The sequence below is a fragment of the Crocodylus porosus genome, unplaced genomic scaffold, assembly GCF_001723895.1.
Source record: "Crocodylus porosus isolate Cpor-Errol unplaced genomic scaffold, CroPor_comp1, whole genome shotgun sequence".
Taxonomy (NCBI): Eukaryota; Metazoa; Chordata; order Crocodylia; family Crocodylidae; genus Crocodylus; species Crocodylus porosus.
The window spans coordinates 202508559-202528439 of NW_017728906.1; the positions used below are offsets into that span (position 1 = coordinate 202508559).

General features: G+C 45.3%; 1 protein-coding gene across 2 annotated transcripts in view; it reads right to left on the bottom strand.

Moving 5' to 3' along the window:
- The window catches only part of FAM168A (family with sequence similarity 168 member A), a 257430-nt gene extending 248794 nt beyond the window's left edge, over window positions 1-8636 (bottom strand). For both annotated transcript variants that reach the window (XM_019530534.1, XM_019530532.1), the window contains exon 1: window positions 8546-8636. The gene's annotated coding sequence lies outside the window, so the exon portion shown is untranslated. The remainder of the gene's footprint in view (window positions 1-8545) is intronic.
- Window positions 8637-19881: the final 11245 nt, after the last annotated feature.

Genomic DNA, 19881 nt, shown 5'->3' on the forward strand with positions numbered 1-19881 from the left:
GTCCAGCCCCCTGCCCCAAGGGAAGGAAATCAGCTAGGGTCAAAGGATCCCAGCAAAGGATGCAAGATAAGCATCCAAGTGTGCTTCTTGAATGAGTCCAGAGTAGGTGCCTGCACCCCTTATGGAGGGAGTCTATTCCAGGCCTTGGGGGCTCGGACAGTAAAGAAGTTTTTCCTTATGTCCAGCCTGAATCGGTCATGGAGGAGTTTATGACTGTTGGTTCCTGTTATCCCTTGGGGCGCTCTGGTGAACAAACATTGCCCCAGGTCCTGATGCACACCTCTTACATACTTATAGGCTACCACCAGGTCCCCCCCGAGCCTGTGCTTTTCCAGGATGAAGTGTCCCATGGCTCTCAGCCTCTCCTCATAAGGCCTATTCTCTTGCCCTCTAATCATGCATGTGGCTCTCCTCTGGACTCTCTCAAGCTTCTCCACATCCTCCTTGAATTGCGGAGCCCAGAATTGGATGCAGTACTTCAGCTGCAGCCTCACCAAGGCCAAGTACAGCGGGAGGATGACATCCTGGGATTTATGAATATCTATAGATACAAGCCAGAGTTCTTTTTGCTTTACCAGCTGCGACATTGCATTGGTGGCTCACGTTCATCTTGTGGTCAATCATGACCCACAAGTCTTTTTCAGCTGTAGAGCTAGCGGGCGTAACATTGCCGAGCCTATAAGCATGCTGCGGGTTTCCACCCCCCCACCCCGCGAGGTAGAGTACCGCATTTTTTGGCATTGAATGTCATCAGGTTTATATCTGCCCACTTACTAAGCTTATCCAAGTCAGCCTGGATCATTAGCCTGTCCTCTGATGTGGACGCTATACCCCAAAATTTAGTGTCATTGGCGAACTTGGACAGTGCACTTCTGACACCAATGTCCACATCGTTGATAAAGATGCTAAAGAGAACCAGTCCAAGGACAGAGCCTTGGGGGACACCACTGGTCACGGAGCGCCATAATGATTTGCTACCATCGACCGCTACTCTCTCGGTCTGAACTCAGAGCCAATGCCCCAGCCATCCGACTGTGGTGTAGCCCAGGCCACAGTTGGCCAGTTTTTCCATGAGGAGATCATGGGGCACCAGATCAAAGGCTTTTTTAAGTCCAGATATATTGAATGAGTTGGGCTACATTGTTGGGCTACACAGCAAGACCCATCTTTCCTTCCCAGCCTGGGGGGAGGACTGACGGTAGTGATGTCTTTGGTGGAGCTTGTTGATCGCCGTTGCATTTGCATGGCTGCCAAGGTAGCACCGAATGAGCCAATACCGCATAAACTGTAATTCACTGAATCTGTCACAGGGGCCCAGAGCTTGGGACAGACCCTCTTATGCAGTTACAAGATACCTAACACTTCTACAAGTGGTAGTATCTACAAGCTGAGAATATTTCTCCATTAAAACTTATGCAACACGTTAGCCGAGTTGTTTGGGGGGACGGGACCCTCAGAAATATCTCATTGGAGAGGACACCATAGTCCCATGGCTTAATCACTGCATTTCCTACTGAACTCTAATTATGCAACTGAGCAGAAAACAGAAATCAGTGATATGGGCTCTTTAACGAGCTTAGACAAAATCAAAGGGCTGCAAAAGGCTAAATCAAAAGCTGGCTCACACCAACTCTATTCTTTTTGCAGTCAAGCAAGACTAATTAATGCTTTTAATGTCAGTTTGTCCCTTTTGGCACTATTTATTAGAACACGCAGCTTCCCTGAGCTAACAAAAGAATTTCTGAATGGTGCGGGTTATTAACCAAACTCCCGAATTCAAACGTACCTCATCAAAAACAGGTATGTTAGAGCAGCCCGGTGTTCAACGTGCAAATAATTCTGCAGGCTGAGCACAGAGAACGCTCGTTTATCAGTACAAACAAGGCCGACGCACTGGGAAGATGTGGTAAATTATACATCAGAAATAAAGGCCCCTACCCCCAACTAAGCCTTTGTGCGAGTGGCTGTGTAGGACATGCACGGTGGCAAGGCACTAGGACAAGGTACATACAACATATTGAACCTTTGCTCTAATCCAATACTAGCCACTCAACAGCTACAAGGACTGAGAGCCTTACTGCACTATTCTGGAAAACTAGGAAATCAGTATTCAAGTGGACCTCCTACGATGAGATATTCAACAAAGCTTCTTCGTATTTTCTCTGTAGCATATTGCATGAGCCTGGAAGAAAATATTTGTGCAGTCCTGATTAGGACTGTGCTCTCCTCCCCACTCAGGGAATTTACACCTCAGATTTTGACAGCAATTTAAGCCATGACTCAAAGACAGCACAGCAATGGCATGTAGCTCCTGGCACTGCAAGTAGATGGCGGTCCCTGCAGGTCTGATGGATGCTAAGAGTTTATCTGTGCTATGGAGCTGCTGCCACTATAGCAATGTATGCATAGTTGAGTTGGTGGAGCTCAGAGTGAAGACAGCACATGTCAGGAGTTTTTCTGAACTGATTAGTGACACCACCTCTCAAACAACTTGACCCAAGCCAGCAGCTCTGGTCAGCAGAGCTGTCTTGGGACCCAGGGCTTGTTGGCATAGCTAAAACAGCCAGGGAGATCAATCTTTTCATGCCTGTAGGTGACATAGCTTTGTGGCAAAGGCAAGCCCTCAATCAGGTGAGTGGGTGATATGCTGATCCCAGGACATGCCAAGAACAAAAACTGGTTGTGCCAAAGTCACTAAATGTTCAAACTTTTTAGAGAGAAAGAGAAAATGTGAACTCTTGCTACTAATAAACCAAAACGGTAGAGAAAAAGCAAAAAAACCCTACCCCTCTTCTCCTTATGTCCACAAACCAAGATAGGAAGGAAAGACTTTGCTGAGTTGACAACCAAAAGCAAACTATCAGACATCAATGTGCTGCCTAGGCTGATGGGCTCAAAATGGGTAGCAGAGCCACAGGATCTAAAAAGTCTCTGGTCCAAGGTGTTCCCTGCACCTTATGTCTAAAGGGAATTCCCTTTTTGCCAGCTTTCAACTTTCAGATTTTTTTTTTCCTCATGGGACCTGTTGTCTTATTGTGGTTGTTCTGCTCTTCTTTCTTCTGTAAAACATTATGTTAGGTCGGTGATATTGAGATGGAAACTTGTTTTGTCAATGAGTTGCAGAGTGCCGCAAAAAGTCATTACGGGCTGTTCGGACTGATGCAGGGATCTGGACATTTGACTGAACGGTGCTGGTGTGACACCACATCATCATGCATAATAAATAACCAAAAGAGGGTGTTCATTTGGCCAGTTAAGAAGGATCTGGGGAGTGATGACGTTTACCTTGGAATTCCACAATCATAACTATATATGATGTATAATTATGCAGTGGCCCTTCCTGCCACACTATACGGAAACAAAGGGATTGATGAGATGATGATCTAAAGGATCACACGTGACTAAGAACAACATCTGTACAAAAGTTAACTAGAAGACACTGGGGGTGCATCTACATGTGTGCTTTACTGCGGAGTAGGCTAATTAGCTCCACAGAAAAGCATTCCAGTTCACACATACTGGTATTATGGGGCAGTAAAGTAACTAACTCCGCTGTAAGATAGTACCGTTGGAGACAGTACTGTCTTATGGCAGAGTCATTAAGTGCAATGAAACGCACATATAGACAGTGATCGCTGGGCACAAATTGCACCCAGTCAGCTGGGGGCCAGACTGCTGGCTCCTGCCAGCCCCTTCGCTGCTGCCACCCGGAGCCTAGGACTGAACCCCCATGCTTCCTGCCAGCCCAGGGCTGCTCTGTCCCAGCTCAAATTGCTATTAACCTGGGCACACCTGTAGACACTGTGCCCAAGAGCAGCAGACTCTGGCTTGAATTGCTCCCGAGTTTATTGCGTTGCATTAATAACATGCGTAGATGCACCCTGTGTGATCCAACTTCACGGTATAAGTGTATCACCCACTAAAGTAAGAAAGAAACATCCAAATATAATCTATTTATATGTATTCAGGCATAAAATAGGGATTTCATGTCTTCCACTGAAATAGCCAGCACTGTTCATAAAGGACCATTAGCATTTTCAGGAGTAAAAGTTCCTATGAAATAAGGCCTGTCAGAGCATTGACTGCCTTTCCAAACTCCTAAGATTTGTAGCTGCTTGGGAAAACCTGGACAGACCTCCAAGATCCAAGCCCTGGAAAGCCTAGATGTATACTAAGCACATTTGCTTTCAAGGGATCCTTATCCTTCCACTACCTGCATACACTTGCCAAAGACCTTCTCGCCATTATGTAGCAAGCTGATTAAAATAAAACCATGCAACAAAGCATGCTGGAAGGTGCTGGTCGAGGCAGCTGTTCTAGGCAGCAATGAAAAGAAAGCCCACGTCGAATGCCAGGTCATCTCAAAATCCTCATTAACAGAAATTCAGACAGTTGCTGCTCTAGTAGGGATATCAGATTTTTGGCCTTTTCTCACTGCTGGAGCTGATAATCCTTTACATGGGATTGGCCGGTTTTGATGCACACAGCAAATTTTGACAGCTTGTCAACTTTTTCTTCTGCCCCATTCTATCATATGAATCACAACACATGGCCATGGAGCTGGAACCGCTCCCAGTTCCTCGTCTGCATACCGTGTCCTCCAACTTAACATTCGTCAAGAGTTTGGGAGCAATCGTCCATGCTCCACCTGTTTGTACGGCACAAAGGGGTGGGATTCGGATATATCCATGTTTCCATTATGTTCTCTTGAATCTCGCGCATGAAAGTAGCCTCAAGATTCATAGAAAACTTACTCTGCAAGAAAACTTCATCTGCTTTGCAGCCACTGCCAGGAAAATAGGTCATGTTTCAAAGTGTTAACTAACATTCTACAAAATGACCTATTTTCCTACTCTTGATATGGCCCAAAGGACGTGGGAGAATGAGCTATCCTTTCTTTGTAGTACGACTTATTTCTCCAGAGGCACATTAGAGAAATCCCTCTTCATTTCCCAGGCAAGTTTAAGAGGGCTCTGACCCATACAGCCCTGACCTGTGAAAACCATCTTCACTATCACCAAACACTTTCTCCAGAGAGGGTGGCATCACTCAAGAAAGCCGGAGATCTCAGAGCAAAGGAGTTAGTCACCTGTCAGAGGGGAGTCAACCTTAAGACAGTTATAATGCAATAACAGAGAGGTGTGCACCACCTGCTGGAGGGAGAATTCAAATAAAAACCCCAAAAAATGGACCCCAGAGAAACGGCATTACTATGCATAAGAATTCAGACTATAATGTATTCTGAAATGAGGAAAATAGAGTTTGAGTTTTGAAAAATATATACATCAAAGAAAGCACAGTAAGTCGCACACCAAATTCTATCCATAAAAATATTCTAATAATAAAGTTCACTCAAAATGTTTATTAAATCCCAAACATATAAAGGAAGAAATACTGTTTAGTGTACATGCTTTTTTGAGATACAGTCAACTAGCTGCTTAATTACTGGAATCCCATTTTGTTCGCTTTGTGCTCAATAACTTATTCCAAAAAAACCCTTAGAGAAGGTTTGTAAAGATAGCTGAAAGGAAATTTTAAGGACCTATCCAAATAAAACTTATTGATGGTTTTGAGCCTATAGGTCATGCTCAAGTGCTGCATTAAACTATAGAGGGAATGTAGAGTTGCAAACTCTCAATAACATGCCTTTATTTCCCAGCAACATTTTATTCCAAATTCTGGAAGACAAAAACCAATAATTCTTCCTTAAAATTGATTTGAGTGAACAAGTTAATGCCAGGATGAGGATGAAGTAATAAACAGAGACAAGCTATAATAATTTTAGTAGGTACATTTCAGTACAGTATCATTTTGTAAGGCTGGTCATAGAAACTGTTTTTCAAAACAGCGCTGCAGAATTACAAACGAAGGCTGCATTGTGTCAAAAAAACACCATATTGCAAGGTTAAGGTTACTGGCTAATTCAGCTCCATTGCACACACTGCATTCATTTATAACTATTGTTATATGTATTATGGAAATGCCTACGAGCCTCCAGCAGATCAGTGTCACATCATGCTCCAAGCCGCACAGACACCGAACAAACAGGTAGTCCACGCCTAGAAGAGCTTACAGTTGAAATATAAGAGGGGAAACAACAGTTAGGCACAGCCAAAGATGGGGACACAAGATAATAATGAGATAATGCTGGTCATGAAGAAAAGTGGTGATGCTAGAGTCTCTCTCTCCCCCAACCTAATCATTTCTGAGGTTTGCTGTATGCATTGTGGCAGAGAAGTGGTTTAAAGGGCAGATTTGAAGATGGGCACTGGGGTGGTTATGCATGAACAGCTCCTGCCAAGGAGAAGTGATGTGGGAGAGATGCTCACATCTGACCCACCTGAAAATTTAACAAATGGGTAATGAAAACTGGAATCGTTTTCCTAAGTGGAGAGAGACATCAGAGGCTTGAGACAGTGAGAGATGACAGACCGGGTGAGAATTGGCTGCCAAGTGTCTTAGAAGTACAGAGGTTGTGTTTCATGCAGTGGAGAAGGAGATATTGGCCAAAGGGTGGCATGGTCAAAAACAAGGAACCAGGAAAATTATCTTTGCAGCAGTGATTAAACGGATATAAAAGGGTAAGACAGGCTTTTTCAAGGCCAGAGAAGAAGAAGCTGAAGTTGAGACATAAAAAGAGGAAAGGGTGGAGGAAAGGTTTGTGTTTCTTAAGTTGTGTGTTTAGTTAACTGTGCAAATAACTATACTTTTGTTAATGTGAAATGTATCTTAAAATATGGATCTAAACCCATGGGCTTTTGCATGTCCTGTGATTTTATGGTAACTCGATAACACTAAAGTTACATTAACAACAGTTGTTTTACATTTGTTTTTTAAAGGGAAAGAAAAACAAAGTGCCTGCATGTAGTGTAAATGTAGTATTCCCTACCTCGAAAGAGTTTAAAAAAATCACAAGTCAAACTATAAAAACCTTGAAATTAGGAGAAAAAAAGACCTGTCTATAGTGTTCTGGTCTACATTTCTGAAGCAGACTTAACTCCCCCATGCCCGTAGCATGAGAAACCATTAGTGTTGCCAGCTCTCTTGAATTTATTGACTGCGGGGATTTCTACCCATGCTGCAGGCACCGACTCTGATGTCTGCCCTTCCCTTATGTCACTATTAATTCTTCCTTCCTGTCTTCAAATGAACCCTGTGACCCAGATCTCTCATCAGTTCAACCTCACATATGCCCAGCCCCAAATCAGCCCCTGACTCACCATCCTCACACTGTTCCACCTGGGATTATTCATCCATCTCCTGGGACCAGAGGAGACACCTACAGCAGGGTTCCCTTCTACCTCTCTGAGGTCTGGGTGTTACAGCAAGAATGGGAGAAGGGGAAAAGCAGGAGAGCTTGGAGCTCTTTCTGCTCCCTCCCTCCGCCTCCAGTGAGAACCGTGTTGAGATGCATCAAAGGGAAGAGAAAAGAGGTCCGCTTGCCTTCTGCAGCAGCTCAGAAGCCATCTGACGAGTGAGACCAGTAGCTGAAACCCAGAGAGGATGCACTTAGCAGTGACCCTAAGTGGTGAGAGCTGCTGGGGACCTAAATGGTGTTCCCAAAGTGATGATGACAATACCTCCCCCCTGAGCGGTGGAGATCCTGAGCAGCAAGAGTTGGTGGAGACTCCAGAGGTGCTTACAGGGAGGGGACAGGTGGTGATCCCCATGGGCAGCAGGCAGCAGACCTCCACTGCAACCCCCAGCAGCACTCGTGGAGCAGCAGCAGCGATCCTGAACCCAAAAGGCAGTGGTCTCCAAAGAGGTGATCCCCCAAGTGGCAGCATGACCTCCACAGTGAGAGTCTCCCCAGTGACCTGGAGGGAAACTCCTCTATCCCTGCCCTGGACAATGTAGCAACTCCCAGCATGGGGAGTGTTCAGTTAAGACTGCAATCAAAAACCCAGAAAGTTTACTATTTTCAGGTGTTTAATATATAATACTCTAAAATGTTTGATATTTTAGCCTATCTGATATTTTGGAGAATTTAACATGTGGGGGAATTAATATTTAAGGCATTTAAATCGAAAACCTTCATAATATTAAATGCCTTAAATATTAATTCCCCCACATGAAAAATATCGAAGTTAATGTAACATTAAGGCATCATACAAAAATAAAGAATTATACAAGTGAAGATCCTAACTATTCACTCAACAGCACAACATGTGGCACATCCTATTCCTATTTTGCTGAATAAAGTATTATTTAATCTTTAGCATTTATGTCATAAAATGCCTACCATAAAGTACATGGGACATGCTGTGCAACTAAGCTCAATAACATTGCTGCTGGAGTTTTACCTTTTGCACTTGTCTCTGTGACCACCTGTTCAACTGTAAATGCCAGGCAGTCCTATCAAAACGTAGGTCCGTATAACACAAATAAGGCTCAATTACAAATTAAGTGTCATTAAAAGAAACTGCTGCAGGGCACATTAACAGTGTGGCTACCTGTGATTATCAGGTTGGGAAGGGAGCAGAGAGAAGGGTCTTTGGAGTCTAAGCTGTAACTGGAGGATGAAGGTAAGACATTAGTCTGATACCTCTTGTATTTGAATTTCCTTCTGCTGAAGATAATCCAAAGAGTTATCTGCCTAAGGATGCAGGGCAGTTAGGATCTTCACAGCATTTCCCAATTCTAAAACAGCAAAAACAAAAAAACAAGGATGGTGAGATTCCTGGCGGAAAGCTTTCCTGGGAAAGAACACAAACTGCTTCCCGTTCCCTGGCGGGGCCTGAGCGCACATGGTCTCAATCTGCACCACCCCAGAGGGAGAAATGGGGAAGTTCACAAAGTAGGTCTGTTAGGCAGAAGGAGCAGAACGGATACGACCCCATGGCACAGCTGGTGGCAAACTTGATAGTTCGTAGACAATGAGGGTGGAAGGGACTTCAGGAGGTCACATCTAGTCCAAAACCCTGACATCTATTTTTTTTTTTTAAAACCAGCAAAAAAACAACCCTTTTATTTTATTTTATTTGCTTTAACATTCGTCTTCCTCACTTACCAAATACCCAGTTTAGGACCCAGGGCCTGTTAAGTTTTAAAACCCAGATGCTTTTGAATGATCCAAGCATCAAAAGATTCACCCGCTGCATTTCTTCTAACTTCTGATCCAACCTGAGTTCATGTTTCCCATGATAAAAAAAGTCACCTTTAGGATAAAGCAAAATATAGAGCATACTAGCTGAGTGAAACAAATGGGATTTTCTTGAGAAAACCCAGGCGACACGCCTACTTGCTTTTATAACCAGGGATCCTGGGTTTCTCTGATAAAAAAAACAATCCCCAATTTTCAGTTATAAAAAATAACCCCAAATCCAGCACTTAGCATGGATATATATTTTGATGATTAAAATGCAAAACCTCTCTCTCATATATATATTAGTGGTGTTTCAGTTTAAACATGGAAAAGTGTGGGTTTGGGGTTAATTTTTTTTTATATCCAAAAATCGGGGATTTTTTTTTTTAAATTAGAGAAAACCAGGATCCCTGGTTATAACTCAGCCAGCCTCTCTGGCAGGAGATGCTTCAGTGATGGCAAGAGGTGACGGGGTGAAAAAGGGAAGAAAAAGAGAAGCCCAAAAGGAAGATATAAATCACAGCTTTTACTGAAGCGCCTGGAAGTACCTAGCACGAGGCACACGCACAATATTCTGTACTGGGCCTTTGGAAGGGACTCAAGCTGCAGGCTTGCTTTCAGTCAAATATCCAAACACCATTAACATTGTTATGTCGAGTGCCCTTCACACAGTGAAAATGGTTTTCGAATAGATCAGCCTCCTGGAAGCGTATTGTGCTACTGCATTGTGCCTTATAATATGCATATCTGTTGCTTACAGGTCACCCAGGTTTTAATATTAGAGTTTCTTATTCGTTATTCACAAGCCTCTGGTTCACAGTCCTAAGGAATCCTCCAATGCTAACACATGTAATCCCCGGGAGATACTGCAATTTCTGAGCAAATTCCAGCAGAAACAATGGACGTGGCAAATTTCATCACATCAAACTCTGCAACGCTGCAGCATTTTTCTCTCTCTCCAGGCACACGCTGTACTCAGAGCAGCCTGACCGCTTCAAGAGCTACCAAATATAACATAGCCTCAATTTAGCTTCCTTTCATGAATGCACACAATCATTTATCAAGACAACTTATGCTGTGGTTTCAGTTCCAAGAGCTTCAGCAACACTTCTTGAAAGTAGAAAAATGACTTACTTTTGTGATGGGAGGGAGAGGAGGAGGAAGAGCAGAAACTGTTTAGGCACAGGAAAAGGAAAGAACAAAAAATACAAATAAGCAGAACAAAATCAGCTTACAGTGCTCCCATCCTCCCGCAGACCAGCTTGCTGAAAAGCACTGCAAGGAGCAGGCTGAAGAGTCAGCCGTCCAGAAAAGCCGTGTGATCGTGTAGCCAAGCAAGCCTTTCCACTGCACTCTCTTTCTGGTCCTACATACAGAAAGGGAGGTCTTTGTCAACTGCTGTTTCGTTCAGCAAAGACAGCCTGACAGCCAAACTTGCTTCAGGTCCAAGTGTCAGAGCATTTGTTCTTCTGGGGCTGAAAAGTCAACAGCAACGAATAAACACAGCCAGGGCGGATCAAGAATTTTGAAACGGAGGATGCAGATGGCGTGGTGCATCATCCCACATAACACAGAACACATTTTTGTCCAGTTAAAAAGAAACCAGGAGACTCGCTAGTAAGTATGGGCCTAGAGCTAGATTATTCAATTTAAGATTTTAGCAAAAAAAAAAAAAAACAACCCAAAAAAACCCTTTACTGGACTGTGCATTAATTTGCTGTATCATATATTATACATAAAAACACAACAAACTTGGCAAAAATAAATCTCAAGATGTTGTTTCATTAGTCCTGGAGTCATTATAGTTATGAGTACATCTCTTGTTCAGATTCATAAAACAAAACCAAGCCGTCTTGAGCACCAGGACAGTGCCTCCAATGCCTTATTGAGAGTGATTTTCACCCCCAAGCTAGTGTCCACCTGAGTTAATATTTCCAGACCTGAGTTAATATTTTTAGACAGAGTTAAACCCCTCCCCCCCCCAAAAAAAAAAGTCTGCAGGACTGTGAAATGGGAGCTGCATTACTAGGAGCAGCTAACAGAGAGCAGAAGTAAGGACAGCTGGAGTAGTGGAACTATTAAAGACCATTTAAAAGGAAAGAGGGTGGTTAACACCTGTGAAATGAAGAGTTTAGAAGGAATCGAGCAAATTATAATGAGCCATTAAGTCAACTGACTCCATCTCTGCTGCCTGGCTAGAAAAGCTGCCACCACTGCAAGGGAATTGGCTTTAAACTTTGGATGATCCAGGAATCAGAGGAGGGTGCAAGTGCACCCCAGATCCGCCCCGAACACAGCTCCTCCACAGTCCCAGCATGTGTATAACCATGCTCCGTGTGCTGATTAGCTGGCAAAGGGAGTCTCAATCCTAAATTCACCAACTGGATGAGATAAATGTCATCACTGGCTCTGCTTGCCTGCCATCCCCTGTTTGGATAGGGCTTGAAAACTTCCTTCCCAACCCAATAATTTCTGCTTTGAATTACGATAAGGTTTGTTCCATTTATCTACCTGCAATCCCACACAAGAGAAGGGCGCCCTGCTATTGTATCTCTTTCCCCAGACTTGGGCTTCTTCCACTGGGAGATGTTCCCAGCCCAAGCCCTGCAGAGTGACAGTAACTTGGCCCTTTCAGCTTGTGCCTTGCCCACAAGATCGGCCACTGTCTTGGGCACTCTCCTTTTCTGCATCTGCATCACTCATACCTGTAGGACTTACACCTGTCCATTTTCTTGCTTATGCTTTTTACCTGTGGTTTTGGTACAAAAAAGGTGTGATCTCTTCAAAGAGAGCTTTTGGACTTAGTTTTTGAGTAATGATGAGCTAAACAAAAGGCAGGTGTTTTCTCATAGATGTTAACTGGGTACATCTATAAGAGGTAAGGAGAGATAAACTTTTTTTTTGTGAAAAGACTATGCTCTCTCAGGGTGGAGAGGGGCAAGAGAACAGGCACATGAAAGAAAATGAATGGAAAGCAGATAGAAAAGGCAAAAAAAGAAAAAAATCACTATGAGGAAGGAGCAGATGAGCAAAAGTCCTTTCAGTATCTGACATCTTTCATTAACAGCTGTAGGCTTAAGACTAAAAAGTTCAACATACAGGTGAAACTTTTATTCCAGAAACCTGCAACACTAAGTCATAAAGCTGTACTCCAGGGTATTGTGTTTTAATTTATAAAGGAAATGAGTCGAGTTGGTTGTTTGCTAATGAAAAAGCCGTAAACAAACATTAAAAAGATGCAAATGCGGAGAGGACAGCTGCTCTTCGGGCACTCTTCATGCGGGCACTGCTGGGAATCCCACCTGTTCCTATCCTCCGCGTCCATTCTCATCGCTTCTGCCTTTCCACTCAACTGCAACGGCTCTCATTTCACTCCAAGCCAAATCAAAGGGACTCCATTCCACCCTTCTCTCCTGGGCATCTCCGTGGCTTTCAATGCTGTCAGTCATTCCCTCTCCTTGAAATGCGGTCTTCAGTTTGCTTTTGCATTCGGTCCCATCCTGGCCTGGCTTTTTTTGGTTGTTCTTTCAATGGGTTATTTGGGGAGATGCCTTCTCCCTCCTCCTCCCTTTCAGTGGCCGTTCCTCAGGGTTCCCTTACAAGCATGGCTCCAAGTGCCATCTCATACTGATGATTCACAAAATCAGTCTCCATTGATAAGCTCTCCCTCTTCATCCAGGCTTGACCTGTATTTCCAATCTCTTTATGAATGCCCACCTATTTTACACTGAAATGGTTCAAAGCAAGCTTTTAAGTCTCCCCCTCCACCCACCAAACTGACCCCTGTCCTCATGGTGTCTATCCTTACAGACAATGCCACCATCCTGCCAAGTCACTCAGGCCCATGACCCAGGGAGTCATTTTGCCTTCAGCAGACCCCTGTAGAGAGGTCATCTCTATGTCTTGCCATCTTTTCTTATGCATCTCTAACACCCAGTCTTTCCTCTGTCCACACAGCTGGCAGTCTCAACCAAACCCTTATCATTTCACATCACCGCTCCAATCATTTCACATCTAAAATGCTACAGTTTCCTCCTTTCCCAATGCTGCCTTGTTCCAGGCAAGTCTATTCAGAATAAGTGATGCTAGAATCATCTTCTTGAGTCACCCCTGAGCACATCAAACCTGATCCAGTCGCTGATCACAAAGCCACATCCTGCTCCTACTCCTCCCTACCAGTCAGCTTCTCCCTTAAATACTTCCATTTTACTCCTTATAAGCTCCAACCACCACTAAGTTATCCTCCCTCTAATCCCTCCGCAAGTAAGGCAAAGAGGACCGGGTCTATGCTGCAAACCAGCTCAACAATAATGATCAAGAGGATGACTGACATAGCAAAAGCCTACTGATCCAGTTATACCAACCAGGAGAAAGCACAGCCTACCTGGCTAATGTAAATGTGGATGCACCAAAAGCCAGAGATCATAAGCAAGGCACACAGTGCAACTGCCTTGAAGGCTAGGAGACTTCTAAAACCTCTGAAAAAAAATTCTGTTGGGAGATAAGACTAGTAAGCAATTCATATCTTCAAAATAAAAAAAAATCAAAACCTCGCTGCTCTGTTTTCACTCGTGTTACGATAACAATTATCCTGTTTAAGCATGCATCGTGCTTTACGGACACTCCCCCAGATAGATAGGAGCTGTCCTGGAGATGTTAATTTAGGGGAAATGTTTAAATGAATGCAAGAGGGAAGGTTTGCTTCCTGTGCCCTGTGGTGGACAGTCTGACTAGACTGCTCTTCTGAACGGACTTGCATTGCATTAGACAAAGCAGGGGAGACCTCTCAGGAATCCTCCAGGCACCTGAAGTGACAAACACGAACAAAAAAGATAAGCTTCTTTGTATCATACCGTAATTGAAAGCATAATACTTCGAGGCACTGTAAAGGCTCTGATGAAGACTATTTCATCCATCGACGAGCGTGACATTGTTGATGGAATATGTTTTAACACTGCATTGTCGGTACCAGCTAGACGCGTGCTAGAAATGTTATGGCGGGCACCTGGAGAAAGGACTTATCACCCCCCTTTAGAAAGATGTGAAGCTTGTCTCTGAATAGTCCAAGAAGTAAAAAAACCATTAAGGCCACGTCCAGATGTCCACGGACATTAGGTTCCCCGGACACAACTAGCAGCTAGTTGTCCCCAGGGAATGCCTGTGCCATGTGCCCTCTGGCGTGCGGCAAGTTGCCCCGGGTGGGGTAGGGAAGCCTTACCTGGGGTCCCAAGGGCCTCCCGGGGCTGCAGCAGTGGAGATCCAGGCGCACAGAGCCTGACTGGTAGCAGAGTGTGGCTCCAGCAGACCAGGCTCTGGCTTTGGATGGTGCATGCTGCTGTCGCATGCACCACTCCATTTGTTTCCCCCTGGGTTTTTTTGGCCCCTGGATATCCAGGAATCAAAAAACCCCTCCACACTGCTCCCTTGCAGTGCAGAGAACTCAGCGTGCAATATGTGTGTGCATACTGCATGGCTGTGCTTGTCTGGACGCGGCCTAATGGTTCAAAGACACAAATCAAAATTAGTCATATTGTTTTCTCTGAGGAGGATGGAGCAGAGGGTCCTTTTTCTCCTACATGCTTCTCTCTCTCCTCCCCCTGCTGCTGTTAATAGTCAACATCTGTAGGGGAGGCTGAATGTTACATCGGCTCACGGGGGGCTAAGCTATGAGCAGAAAACCCTCAGCACAGGGGCCCCATTGCCTTCCCCAAAGAAGGCTTTTTGTTCAGTTTCGCTTTGTTTTTGAAAGGCCGCTCTTGCTTTCTTATCCTGCTTTCTCCGCAAGCTCAGCCCAAGAGCAAATCCCAAAGACGCCATCACCACCTGTTTCCTTCTCACCTGTGCTTCCCGCATGGAGGTCCGTCACAGGATGGTACACACTGGCTCAATGTCTGCATTTTCGATGCTCTTCAAGACAAAAGATCTATTTCACGGTTTCTGCTAAGTCCCTGATCCCTCTGCGATGACAAAACAGCATTAGCTAGAGCTGCTCAAAATGTAGCTTATAGAGGGGGAAAGATTTTTCTTGAGAGGGAATGGGGTGGGGAAGAAAGAAAACCTGTTCACAACACTGGGAAGGATGTCAGGCTCTGCAAGTGTTGAACTCCCTGTTCCAAGAGGTGCATGTGAGCGGGCTGATTTTATTTTTCGAAAAAAGCTAGAATACCTGGCTTTGTGACGCATCCATTCATCCCACACCAAGCAGGTCCTGGAATGAGTAACACCGCCTAGTCTCGGAGCAAAGAAAGAAGCTGGCTCTCAAGAGCAGTAGTGTAAACAGCTTCTAGACCAGGACACCAGCCCCAAGCACCCATTTCCAATGGGGTCAAGAGAGGCAGCTGCTACCCAGCCACTGCTACTGCCTTGGTCACACAACCCAGTTATTTAGGTCTTTACTCAAGAAAGTAGCTTTTGCCATCCTCCTGGTATCAGCAGTCTTGATTTGGCAGCTAGGCATAAAACCAGATCTAAAAGGGTTAAAAAAAAAACAGCTACACATTCCTTTCCCTTTGCTCGCTACAAAATCCCACTCACTCTGCACGTGCACCAGGTTTTCCAACAAACCTGTGCCATAAAACTAACCGGCTTGCTTTCAAACCATGACTTTTCACGGGGATCATGGTTAGTTTTTATTCTCCGTGGCACCATCAGCAACCTCCTTTCCAGAAGCAAAGTTGCCCTCTGCTTTAGGAACGTAGCCCACTAACTAATTCCAAGTATTCCCTAGTTCGTGTAGCCGAGGCACAGCGAGGCACCTCTGCACCGTGGACAGTGCCAGCTATCACGGTACCGATTGTATTAGCACAATGAGCCACCTCTATGGTCGCAGCTATTTTTGAGCGACACCCCAGCTCCTGCCCCAGCCACGTGCCCCTTAGTTACAGTACTGCTCTGTAAGGTGTATTTGCTCAAACTTCCAGTTATTCCAACTTTCCTAATTATTATATGATGGCCTCTGCTTTATTTTTAGACAATTTACCTTTATCGACTTCAGCAAGGAATCCTAACAAAGGATTCCAGCGTTGTGCTACAGATCGAATCTCCCTTTTTCCAGCAAGCAGAAACCCAAATCATTTCACATTTCCTTATCACGTGCAATTCTTGAAGCCACCCGGTTAGGAAATAAAAGCTGTCACCTCAATCTGTGACTTCTTTGTGGTCTGGGGTTCTTTAATAAATGTACCACCTCAAATACTGTAGCAATATTAGTGCCTTGAATTGCATCCCTCCCTTCTCAGAGCCAAGACCAAGTTCCTTTCCTTTGTTTTGGTAGTCGCTGTGCTATGATGGTCTTATAGTTGCAATTACTTTTTCATAATAATCTCCCTTTCCTCTCAATTCTTTTTGTCCTCCTTTCTACAAAATTAGACTCTGATAGCAGGGACTGGGTAAAGGGACTATAAAATAGATTAAAAATAAATTAGAACATAAAGATAAAAAAAAAAACCCTGCATTGGTAGGTTCACGATTGCTATAATGATAATGTAGTGCTAGCATAATTAGATTCAAGGAAGTACACTCAACAGCTAGTCACCAAATGAAAATAAGCATTCACTGACTGTCTAACACACTAAAGAATTCAAATACCTAACTGCGAACGCTCTTTTTATCAGGCTGGACCCGAAGCCAGAACTCCTCCTACCCATAAATTCTCTTTCTTTAAGATCTTCTGTACCACTTGAGACACTGAAGTGACATTTTCTCCCACACACAAGATAACGGTTACTAAAACCGGGACTTACTAAGGCTGGGATTTGCAAAGGAGCCTAAACAAATGTTAGGACCTGAAATCCAATTCAATGGCATCAGTAGGTGTTGGGTGGCTAATTCCTTTTACTCCCTGAAAAATTTCAAACCTTGACACAGAGCTTCCATTCTACCCATTGAACAATTAAATCCAAAACCGAAAAGAGAATGAGAGCCTTATGTAAAGGGAAGCTACATAATCAAATGATAGCAGGTTGTCAGAAATGCCCGAAAAGCCAACCCAAGAGACAAATCCCACACATCCCTGTGTATAGGCTTTGTTTAGATTGCTGAAGTCTAATTTATTTCAGGGGGTCCTTCAGACCTGGCTGTAGGCTCCCTGTAAGCAGGTTACTCCCATGAGCATTAAAATAACAACTCACATATCCCAGGGAATGGCAAAGGCATCTGGTTCAAGTCTACCCTAAAGCTTCCTTCAACCAACCCTTTGTCTTCCAGTGAAGAGTCTTCCCTCCATGCTTGATGAAAGGGGCTGAGATAAAGTGATCAATCATCCCACCTTCTCTGGAACAAAACCAAGTTTCAAGGCTGTGTCTTGGTGCCCCCTAGAGTCCCCAAGTGAGAACTTTATCCCAAATTTGGAAAATTGGGCCTGGATACTCGTGTGATGCTAGGTAGCATCCTGCTCCATTTCAGCAGTGCTTAATTAGCTTGCTTGCAGGGTTACTGCACAGCAGTTATGCCAACTGGAACCAGAAGCAATGCTGACTACTTCACATTCTGGAGATCCATCCAGTGTGCAGGTCTGGCCCCTAGATGAAACACGATTCATAGACGTTAGGGTTGGAAGGGACCTCAGCAGGTCATCAAGTCCGACACCCTGCCCTGGGCAGGAAAAAGTGCTGGGGTCAGATGACCCCAGCCAAGTGCCTGTCCAGTCTCCTCTTGAAGACCGCCAAGGAAGGGGAGAGCACCACCTCCCTGGGAAACCCATTCCAGATTCTGGCAACCCTTCCTGTGAAGAAGTTCTTTCTAATGTCCAACTTGAATCTACTCTCCGTCAATTTGTGGCAATTGTTCCTAGTTACTCCCAGGGGGTGCCCTAGTAAATAAAGCACCTCCTATTCCCTGCTGCCCTCCCCTGATGAATTTATAGGCAGCCACAAGAGCACCTCTCAGCCTTCTCTTGCGAAGGCTGAAGAGATCCAGGTCCCTCAACCTCTCCTCATAGTGCCTTACCTGCAGGCCCCCAACCATATGAGTGGCCCTCCTCTGAACCCACTCGAGGTTGTACACACCCCTCTTGAAGTGCGGCACCCAAAACTGGACACAGTACTCCAACTGTGGTCTGACCAGTGCACTGAGGGGGGAAGTATCGCCTCCCTGGACCTGTTCGTCATGCAACTGCTAAGGCATGATAAAGTGTGGGTAGCCTTGTTGATCACTTCGTCACACAGACGACTTGTGTTCATCTTGGTGTCAACTATGACTCCAAGATCCCTTTCTGCTGCTGCGTTGCTGAGAAGGTCATCCCCCAACCCACAAGTCTGTTGATTGTTCATTTGCCCAGGATGCTTTAGCTTGAATTAGCAATGCCATGGGTCGTTAGCCGGAGGGTAATTAACACAATCCAACATGCCCAGATGTGTCGAAGAAAACAGAAACAGTAACTAGAGAAGAAACCGTCTTGGATCGTTGTCTTATAAATATCGACAACAGGAAAATACAGAAGCTAGGAACCAGTGACAACACACCGCTTCATCCAGTAAATAATGACTGGAATCCCAGAATACAGCCGTGACAAGGTATTACGACTTCATATGAGCAAGTTTTGAGGAATTAATTTGTAGAACAATTAAGATGTAATCAGAGGCAGAATTAAAAACCACTCCAGATGAGAAGACCAATAATGACTGGAACATGTCAAAGGGCCAGCTCACATGAGTGCCCTTTGAAACGTTCCAAATTAGCTGCAGTGATCCAAAATAGCACCTCTCGCAATGAGGTGCTATCTTGAAGTGTTTTACTTTTTGTTACATGTGCATGGGGACATGGGACCCATAGGTCCTCCAGAATCCCATAGGACCTTGCTCCCCTCCATGATGGGGTGGGGGGGAGGGAGGGAGGGAGGAAGGAAGAAGAGGGGAGAGCAGGGACAGACCCCCCTGCCAACTCCCGGAGAACCTTCTACCACCAAATCTAGTTTCTCCAGGAGCAATCCCCTCGACCTCTCTGCTCTGCTGAGACAGGGAGAGGGGAGGTCAGGGGATCAGGGCTGGAACGTCAGATCCCAGCAACGGGGAACACTTGCTGTTCCCTTCCTGCTGCTAGACTCCTGCTTACCTCTCTACTCCGATGTCCTCTGTCCTCCCTTCTACCTCCCATCCTGTTCAGGGAGCACATTGGGAGGTGGGACAGGCCCAAGAGTTGCTGCAGCCTCCTGTTATGCCCCCTGGCTGGAGGTTTTGAAGCGATTCACTCAGACGGCACCACAGGGGCTGCGTGTGTAGGGTGACCATCTGTCCTAGGTTTTGCAGGCTGTCCTGGCAGCCCAAGCAGCTGGCATCAACTGAAACTAAAGTCCCGGATTTGGTTGTTGCAGGCAGAGGCTGCTGTCACCTGCATTGCCTAGCCTTGCTCCTGAGCAGCGGCTGGAGATGGGGCCCAGCTGGGCTGGGCGCTGCTCCTCCTGCCTGGGAGGGGTGGGCCGGGGAAAAGGACCAGGGTCGGGACTTGGGCACCTGCACGGGGTGACCCAGGATGGCCGCCAGCCCTACCCTGCTCTTAAGGCCAATGTCGAGGCTACACATGGAGGACTAAGAGAGCTGCTGGTGGCAAGCAGGGAGAGGGCCTGCTCTCGACCAGGTCTAGACTCTGCACATGGAAGATGGAGCCCAGCTATGAGCCTCCACACCATCCCCATCCTCCCCCACAACCAGGGCAGAGTCAGGATGTGTGTGTGCACACACTCACGCACACATGCGATGACCCCCTACCTTGGACTCCCTTGACCATAATGTGGTTACCCAATGTATGTGTGTCCCATAGCTGAAAGGATCCCCTTCTGAAACACTGCTAAGCCCATTACA